Here is a 9,273-nt window from a genome sequence, read left to right on the forward strand (position 1 = left end):
GTGAGAGCTGTTGGGGTGGACCCAGGGCAGGGTAGGGGGAGGGTATTCACCTCACTCCTCAGGAGCAGCTCCTTCCCGCATTGTAGGAGAAGATCATTTGTTCGTCTCTTATTTGATAAGTCTGTGCGTGCCTGCTGAGTCGTTCAGTTGTGTCTGACTCTTTGCAACCCCATGAACCGTATAACCTGCCAGGTTCCTCTGTCCCTGGGATTCCCCAGGCAAGAATACTGGAGTGGGTTGACATTTCCTCCTCCAGGCAATCTTCTCAACCCAGGGATTGAAGCCGTGTCTCTTGTCTCTTGCATTGGCAGACTGGTTCTTTACAATAGCCCCACCTGATAAGTCTGCTTTAACCCCTTATTCTGTGGCAAGCACTGTGGATGAGAAAGATACTTCAAGAGGCTTATACGATTCATCAAAATGACAGCCAACATTTGTACGGCTCCTGGAGGTCTCACATGTTCACACTTCAGTCTCACCACAGCCCTATGAAGCATGCAGCATTATCAGTCCCTTTAATAAGGGAAAGAACCAAGGCTCAGAGCAGTCAAGAGGCTCACTCTTGACCACACGGCTATGAAGTGACAGAGCAAGAATTCAAATCAATGTCTGTGGTTAAACCCTGTGGTTGGGGATCAAAAAATACAAACAACAAGGATAAAGGGGGCATTACATCTATGGGTGCCTCTACACAAATAGAATTGGGGGTCAGCAGGCTCATTTGTGTGTGTGTGTGTGTGTGTGTGTGTGTGTGTGTGCAGTCAAGTCTTCTGGCCCCTGCCGTCTTCAGACATGAGTTGGTGATGTGCTCAAAAGAGGTGGCTCTTGACCAGCTCCAGAGAGTTCTAGGCCCTCAACACAGAGTGTATCTATTGATGACAGAACAACGCACTTCAGCTCTGGGCTCAATCTGACTTTCTAAAGCTGAACACCGCAGAGTGTTTGGGCAGCAACAGATTATAATCTGTCTGCTTTTCCATGGCAACAAGTATCTGAAAGTAATTTGCGAGCCATTAACTGATGCCTGCATAATGCCTGGCTCACACCAAATATCCAAAAAACACTGGCTAGGATTGTTACTCCCCAAATATTCCCTCTTTCTCACCTCAAATCTCAGAGTTGGAAGGAAGAGACCTTAGATACAAAGGCTGGTCCTCAATCCAACCAAAAATATGAATGCTGTTGTTGAATTGTGTCCAACTCTTTGTGACCCCGTGGACTGTAGCCTGCCTGGTTCCTCTGTCCATGGAAATTTCCAGGCAAAAATACTGGAGTGGGTGGCCATTTCCTTCTCCTGTGGATTCCACCCAAGGATGGAACCTGCACCTCCTGCATTGGCAGGCAGATTCTTTACTGCTGAGCCAACAGGGAAGCACAAAAATATTGATTTCTGTTATAGAATTAAGTAAACTCTAGTAATACTTAGCACTTAGTGTACAGGAAGGGCTATTGCAGTGTTTACTGAAGTTAAGTCTCAGCACAATTCTGTGAGATTTTTGATGACCCCATTTTATGGACAGGGAATCTGAAATAAGGGTGGAGAAGACATCCTCTTGCATAACCAATATCCAAACCCATGCAGCTTGCCTCCTGGCAAGAACACTTAGCCATGATACTATTTATCCTGCCCGAGTCCTTGCTACCGTCCTGAACACACGGTTATCTAGCTGTTGCTTGAACACCTCTGTGATGGGGTGGTCTTGTTGCCTTTAAGGACAGCTCTGTTTGACAAAAAGTCCATCTTTAAACACACACACACACAGACAGGCAAAGCTTGCAATTTGCTTATTTGGCCGTGCCTCTTGGCATGGGTGACCCTAGTTCCCCAACCAGGGGTGGAAATCACAGACCCTACATCAACAGCGTGGAGTCTCAACCACTGGACTGCCAGGAAAGTCCCAATAGAAAGTTGATGTTGAGATGACATTTTGCTTTCTACCATTTCTACACTTCGTGCATGATTCTAAACAGATCTCCCCAGAATAACTCTAAACTCTATCCTCAGACTTCTCTAGGCCCAGGGGACTTATTAAAAAGCAGATCTGTTTCTAAAGATCTGGGGTGGGGCCTGAGATTCTGCATGACTCACAAGACCACAAGTGATGGCAAGTCCGGGATCCCACATTGAGGATGGAGGGCCTAGATGAGGGGCAGGGCACCAGCTTGCCGCCTGTCTCTGTAGGCAGCACCTGATGGCAGTACTTTCGTGCCCACCTGTTTACACCTGTCTCCAGCCGCTAATGTGCTATAGCACAGTTGAGCAGTTGCAACAGAAACCATAAGGCCCACAAACCCTAAAATAGTTAACCCTTTAAAGAAAAAGTGTGCCCGTTCCTGCTAGGAGCAGTGATGCCCAACCTTTTTGGCCTCAGGGACCATTTTGGTGGAAGACAATTTTTCCATGAACTGGGGTGGGGGGGATGGAGGGGGGGGTTCAGGAATGATTCAAGCTCATTACATTTGTTGTACACTTTATTTCTAATCTAATGCCGCCACTGATCTGACAGGAGATGCTGACACGTGGCCTGGAGGTTGGGTACCCCTGCTCTAGATGACCACCCTGCAAACCTGGAGGAGTTCTGCCCTGTCCTCCATCCAGCTCATTGCAGGCCTCGCCACCTCTCCCATCAACCAAGCCCCAAGTCCCGTCAGCATCCTGGTAACTCCTGAGCACACTCCGGTTTGTCAGAAGCCCACTGAAAGGAGAAGCATCACCCCAAAGACTCATTGGCAGGAGCGGGGCAGGCCCATCCACTCCCTGATCTTGAGGTTCTGTTCTCTGTGGAAGGGTCAGCCCTCCAACCTTCTGCCCAGCGCCTCACGCCCTCACCATCCACTTCTCCTTCCTAGCACTCCCTCCCCCACCCACACTCCACAGCTCCACAGACTCTCCTTGGGCTTTCTGCTTAATAATTGATAAAACTGAGCAGAATGTTGATTGTTGAGTGCATTAGGAATTCTGCACCCAAGCCGACGCAGACACAGCACAGACCTCCCCTTCCTGCAGGAAGTGGAGAGTAGCCGTGACTGGCCAGAGATATCTGACCATCTAGAGATGCATTCCAGAGCTAGAGTGCAGGGACCCAGGCCTGGGAGGGGACCAGGGCCATATGAATTTCCCCCCAGTACCACTGCTCCAGTGACCTCAAGGCCTGTGCTCACTGCAGGGGCATCTCTAGTGACTGGGAATGGTTCCAAGGGGTCTCCTTTCAGCTCAACAAGGAAGCCTTAAAGATGTGGCTTCTCTTGGCCAGAGCTCCTGAACAGGGGTGATTCAGGACTGAAGAAAGTTCCTGCTACACCTCACACCTGCTTTTAAAAAATGTCTTTTCTGGGGCGTCTCTGGTGGTCCAGTGGTTAAGAATCTGCCTTGCAGTGCAGTGGACACTGCTTTGATCTCTGGTCCAGGAAGATCCCTCATGCCACAGGGCAACTAACCCTGTGTACCACAACTACTGAGCCCAAGCTCTAGAACCCACGAGCCACACCACGGTAACCAGAAGCCCGAGCCCCGCAGCTAGAGTGTAGCCCCCGCTCTCTGCAACTAGAGAAAGCCTGCGCATAGGAACAAAGACCCAATGCAGCCAAAAATAAGCACATTAATTTTTTTAAATGCCTTTCTTTTTCTCAGTATTGTCCAAGAGAACTTTCTGAGATGATGGAAATATGTCCCTGCCTGCCAATATAGTCACTGGTAGCCACGTGAGAGAGATGGCTGTTGTAACAGAGGAACTATACTGAAAATCGAATCCAGACCATGGCAGTGAAAGTCCTAACCACTGGACCCTAACCAGGGAACTCTGCAGTGCTTCTGAATAAAGCAAAAGTGCCAGGACTGGGAACATCAGGGGGGGCTGAAGAAATTCTGGAAGGAGTGGGAGTCAACTCAGGCCAGGTAATAGGTAGATTTAGTTTTGACTAAACAAAAAGTAGGGGCTTCCCAGGTGGCACAGTGGTAAAGAATCTGCCTGCCAATGCAGGAGACACAAGATGAGGTTTGATCCCTGGGTTGGGAAGATCCCCTGGAGAAGGGAATGGCTACCCATTCCAATATTCTTGCCTGGAGAATTTCATCAACAGAGAAATCTGGCAGACTGCAGCTCACGGGGTCACCAAAGAGTCAGACATGACTTATTCACTAACTAACAACGACAACAAAGGCAAAGAAAAGGGACTCTGGGCAAGAAGATGGTCACAGCAGACTTGCAAAAGTGGGCTGAGGAGGCAGCCTGGTTAAACGGGCAGCAGATCCCATCCACCTGGTTAGGGTGACAGGCCAGTAGCAGGGAGAGGACTAAGATGGGATGCTGGCCAGGAAGCCCGACTTGGGGGCCTGGCCAGCTCCAAGGCAGGAGTTTGGGTTTCAGCTCTTTGCTTGCTTTCTGAGAAAGGAGTGGTCCAGGGTTCCTGCAAAGGTGCCTGGAAAGGCCTCAGAAGCAATGCCAAGGGTCAAGGGTAGGGAGGAGCCAGTGGCTGGGGACAGCAGGCAGTGGTACCAGTCACGCAGGGTGCGGGCTCTAACCCGCAAATAAGATGTCTCCTGTCCAACCTCTGCTCCTGCCCTCTCTTTCTCACAGGTGTCGGAACCCTGCCTGCTCCTCATCCCTCATCCTCCACAGGTGTTTCCCCCACTAAATCGTTTGCACCTCTAACTCTGTCTTGGGGTTTGCTTCTCTTAGGACCTGAAATAACAGAGTAGAATCCTATTCTCTCCTAAGAGATTATATGTGCCTTGAAGATTAAAGCATCCTCCTAACCACACAGTCCCTGACAATGTCTCTGAACATAGGATGCCCTCAGGACACATCACAGCGTGCGTATGAACAGGCCCTAAAGAAGAAGTCAGGCTGCCAGGGGCTGGGGCATGGCAAAACCAGTCACACACTCACCTGGGTAAATTCCCGGGACCGCCCCCAATGCCCTCCCCATCCCATTCTCACTCCCAGAAGGGAGTGACCCCCAAAGTTAGCAGCAGTGTGCATGCTCCTACATCAGAGTCCCTGGAGGAGGAGAGCCAAGCGTGCTCACAGCTGAGACCCACCCCCTTCACTTTCCTCAAATATGGGGACCAAATGTTCCAAACTTTTGATCCTGGAGTGATAACAGAACTGTGAGGAATGAGGAGAAGGGGAGGGAAACCACAGAGAGGGGCTGGGTCCCTGGTAATGTTTTCCAGGGTTGGGGAGAGAGTAGGGGAGTAAAGAGGGCATCTGTCACCTCTGTACCCTCCCCACCACAGCCTGCACTGTTAGGAATCAAGGCCAGCAGAGAAGGCACTTCAGCAAATGTCACTTACTCTCCGGGTTCACCCATTCACTCCACTGTTTAAATCTGGGCTTTTCAGCCTCAGCAGTAACAACATTTGGGGCCTGATCATTTTTTGTTGGGGTTGGGGGGCTGTCTTGTACATTGTAGGGTATTTAGCAGCATCCCTGGTCTCTACCCCCCCAGATGCCAGTAGCACTCCCCACCCACCCGGTTGTGAGAACTAAAAATGTCTCCAGATATTGCCAAATATCCCCTGAGGATCAAAATTATCCTGGCTGTGAACCACTGATATTTTTCAAGTTTTTAAAAATTTTTATTTGCTTATTTACTTTTGACTGCAGTGGGTCTTCATGGCTGTGCTGGCTTTTCTCAGGTTGAGGTGAGCGGGGGCTACTCTTCGTTGTGGTGCTAGGGCTTCTCATTGCGGTGGCTTCTTCTGTTGCAGAGCACAAGCCCTAGAGCACAGGTTCAATATTTGCAGTGCACAGGCTTAGTTGCTCCGAGGCATGTGGGATCTTCCCGGACCAGGGTTTGAACCCACGTCTCCTGCATTGGCAGGTAGATTCTTTACCACTGAGCCACCAGGGAAGCCCAAGAACCACTGATTTAAATCATCAGCAGAAATTTCACTTTGGATGGAATGAAATATCCAAGTCCTATGGACTGTTTCTCTCCCCATCGATCTCCCCACAGTAAATGTTGTTTTCTGATCCTATCGAGTCTCTGCTAACCTGAAACTCCTCAAATGACTCTTTCCTGACCTGGTCATAAGGGTCTTCAACACTTCCCCAGACTCCAGGACCTTCTCTGTGTCCAGCCCCATCTTACCAAATCCCATTGGCCAGGCAGACCAGCCAAGCCCAGCAGACAGACACAGTGGTGCTGCCTGGCTAGAGAATCTTGAGATTGTCTTAGTTATGTATGCTAGCGCTTTCTGGTATGGATCAATAATGTAGCTCTGCTTACCCTGGCTGCATTTAAAGAGAACTAATCCTAGAAGGTATTACATTTGCTGCCCATCACCGAACATCTCTTGATTTATTTATTCATTCAAGAAATAGTGATTGAGTTCCTTCTAGATGGCAGGCGCTGTGTTAGGAGCTAGGGTTATAATCATGCATCAGACAGACACTCCCTTGCTCTAATGCAAGCTCTGAAGTCACCCAGCTGGGGTTTGAATCCTAGCTCCACCATCTAACTGCCTGACTATGGCACATTTTTGACCTAAGGCTCAATTCCTCCTCTAAGATGGAAATAATGATAAGTTCCCACCTCAAAGAGAGGTGAAAATTAAAATGGTGGGAGGCATAGAAAATGGTTAGCGTGGTGCCTGATTAAGAAAGAGCTCACTCTGTTGTGGGGTTGTCATTACGATTATTCAAGTCACTGTCTTCCTGGTGTTAGAGTCCGGTGGGAGAAACAGACAAATTTAACATGCAATTATACAGAGTGTGAGAAATGCCTTGAGAGAAAGACACAGAGAATTCAGGTGGGAGGATAAGGTTTAGGGAAGTTTCTGCCAGAAAGAAGGGCTGCCTAAGACCTGAAGCTTCAGTGAGATGAGCCAGAGAGAATGAGGAAGCAGGGAATGTTGCAGGCAGAAGAAAGGCATGTGTGAAGGCTCAGATCAAGCCAGTCAATTCTAAAGGAAATCAGCCCTGAATGTTCATTAGAAGGACTGATGCTGAAGCTGAAGCTCCAATACTTTGGCCACCTGATGCAAAGAGCTGACTCATTGGAAAAGACCCTGATGCTGACAAAGATTGAGGGCAGGAGGAGAAGCAGGTGACAGAGAATGACATGGCTGGATGGCATCACTGACTCAGTGGACAAGAATTTGAGCAAACTTTGGGAGGGAGTGAAGGACAGGGAAGCCTAGTGTGCTATACAGAACATGGGGTCACAAAGAGTCAGACAGGACTTAGTGACTGAACAACAAAATGACTCAGAGACCAGAGCATGGGGGTGGGGTCCTGGGTGTTCAGGGTGGCTGGAGCACGGATGATGTAGGAGTGAGCTGGAGTCAACCCATCAGTCCTGTGGGCTATGTCAAGGTGTTTGACTTGACTCTAGACCAATGAGAAGCCATGGGGATTTTTTCAGCAAAAGAAGGGCATGGTTAGATTTGATTTAGAAAGCTTGCTCTGACTGGAGAAAGGAGAAATGTGTGGAGGACAAAGCTGGATGCTCTTCTAGCTGATGCTGAGAGATGGCGGTGGCCTGGCCTGAAGAGTGACCACAGGAATGGGATAAACTGGGTGGGTTCCAAGTCCACAGAGCAGCAGACTTTGTGATTAGTACAACTCCAAGCATATGGTAGATGACCCACAAATATCTGAAGGACAAGTGAGTAAATGGGGTACAATAATCAGGCCTTTGGGAGATCATGATGAGTTCAGAAGGGCCCCCAGAAATTCCTGTAACATCCAGCCCAAGGGCAGCTTCAGGAAGCAGATTAGAAACAACACTGAAAACATCTACCTCCCTGCCTAGTCCTCCCCTGTTGGCAGCCATGACCTGTGCCGATAGCGAGAGAAGGAGCAGAGGGAGAGAGAGAGAGAGAAAGAAAAGGAATGTCAGGGCAGCCAGATAAGAACAACAATACACAGCCTGGCTTGACCGGCTGCCATCTGCAGAGACACTGAAGAAATTAGGTCCAGAGTCTTGAAGGGCGGGAGCTGAGAAGGATCAGATCAAAGGCTCCAGGGGCCAGCCACAGGCACCCAGGGCTGGCTGATGACACATGCGCTCACTCAGGTAAAGCGCCTGGTATGCAAGGTGTTCTGCACGTGTTTGGGTTTCCAGGATGGAGCACACACAGGCCCACTCCCCACGATGCAGAGCAACAGCTGGGAGCTTAAAACAGGTATGTGGCAACCACCAGAAAGCGAAACTTCTTTAAATATCAGTTTTTAATTAGACAACTAATTCTCATAAAAATTGGAAAAATAGTACAAATAAGCCTAAAGTCCCCATGCACCAACCTCCATTCCAGCCCCTCCTTCCCCTCTCCCCAAAGGCAACCACCCCTCAGCTTCCTAAGACCACCTCCAAGCCTCCTTCTGTTTATTTACATGTGCACCTAATGTGCCCCAAATAAGCAAGTCATATTGTTTTGGAGGGTGTTTTGTTTGCTTACTTACTGTTGAGGCCGTGAGTAGCTCTGCCCTCCATCTATAGTTGGCTTTTCTGGTTCATAACCTGTCTGGAGACCGGCCCAGGTTTGTCCCCAGGGATCTGCCTTCCTAACAGGAGCAACATATGGATACTATACAGTGGATTTGGCCAGTGGACAATTTAGACAAAGGTATAAAATCCAAAACACCGCATCCTTTAAGGATAGTGTGGGCTAAAAACCGTAAGTATCTGGGTGGGGGGGGGGGGTGTCTTTTTTTTTTTTATTTTTTATTTGTTTGGCTGTACTGGGTCTTACTTGTGGCATGTGGAATCTAGTGCCTTGACCAGGGATTGAAACCAGGCCCCCTTCATTGGGACTACCGAATCTTAGCCACTGGACCACCAGGGAAGTCCCAAGAAGTATCTGTTTTTTAGGACCTACCATATAGCATAGGGAACTATAATCAATATCTTGTAATAACCTATAATGGAAAATTATATATAAATATAATGGTAATAAACATGTATTTTTATTAAATTTTTAAAAATAGATTAAATCTAGAGAGAAAAAATAAAACACAGAAGTATCTTCAGAAGGCTCAGAATAAGGCCCAGATTGGTAGATTCAGGAGCAGTCTTGAAGCTTAGAGGGAGATGGGTTGAGTGTCCACCTTCCACAATGAAAACCATATTTGGGGAACAGTTCAAATGGATGATTGAAAAGAGCTGCCATGGGTGAGAAGCTAGGCGGAGAAACTGCTTCCAGCCTTGCACATGCTTGGCTTAGCTGATACCACGCCCAGCTGAGGTCTTAAAAGAAGATTCCCTTAGCCCTTCCTTGGAAGAGCTGCAACCCTACACTGGGGCCCAACCTGATTCTGAGCTCAA

The sequence above is a fragment of the Cervus canadensis genome, chromosome 6 (genome assembly GCF_019320065.1).
Source record: "Cervus canadensis isolate Bull #8, Minnesota chromosome 6, ASM1932006v1, whole genome shotgun sequence".
Taxonomy (NCBI): domain Eukaryota; kingdom Metazoa; phylum Chordata; class Mammalia; order Artiodactyla; family Cervidae; genus Cervus; species Cervus canadensis.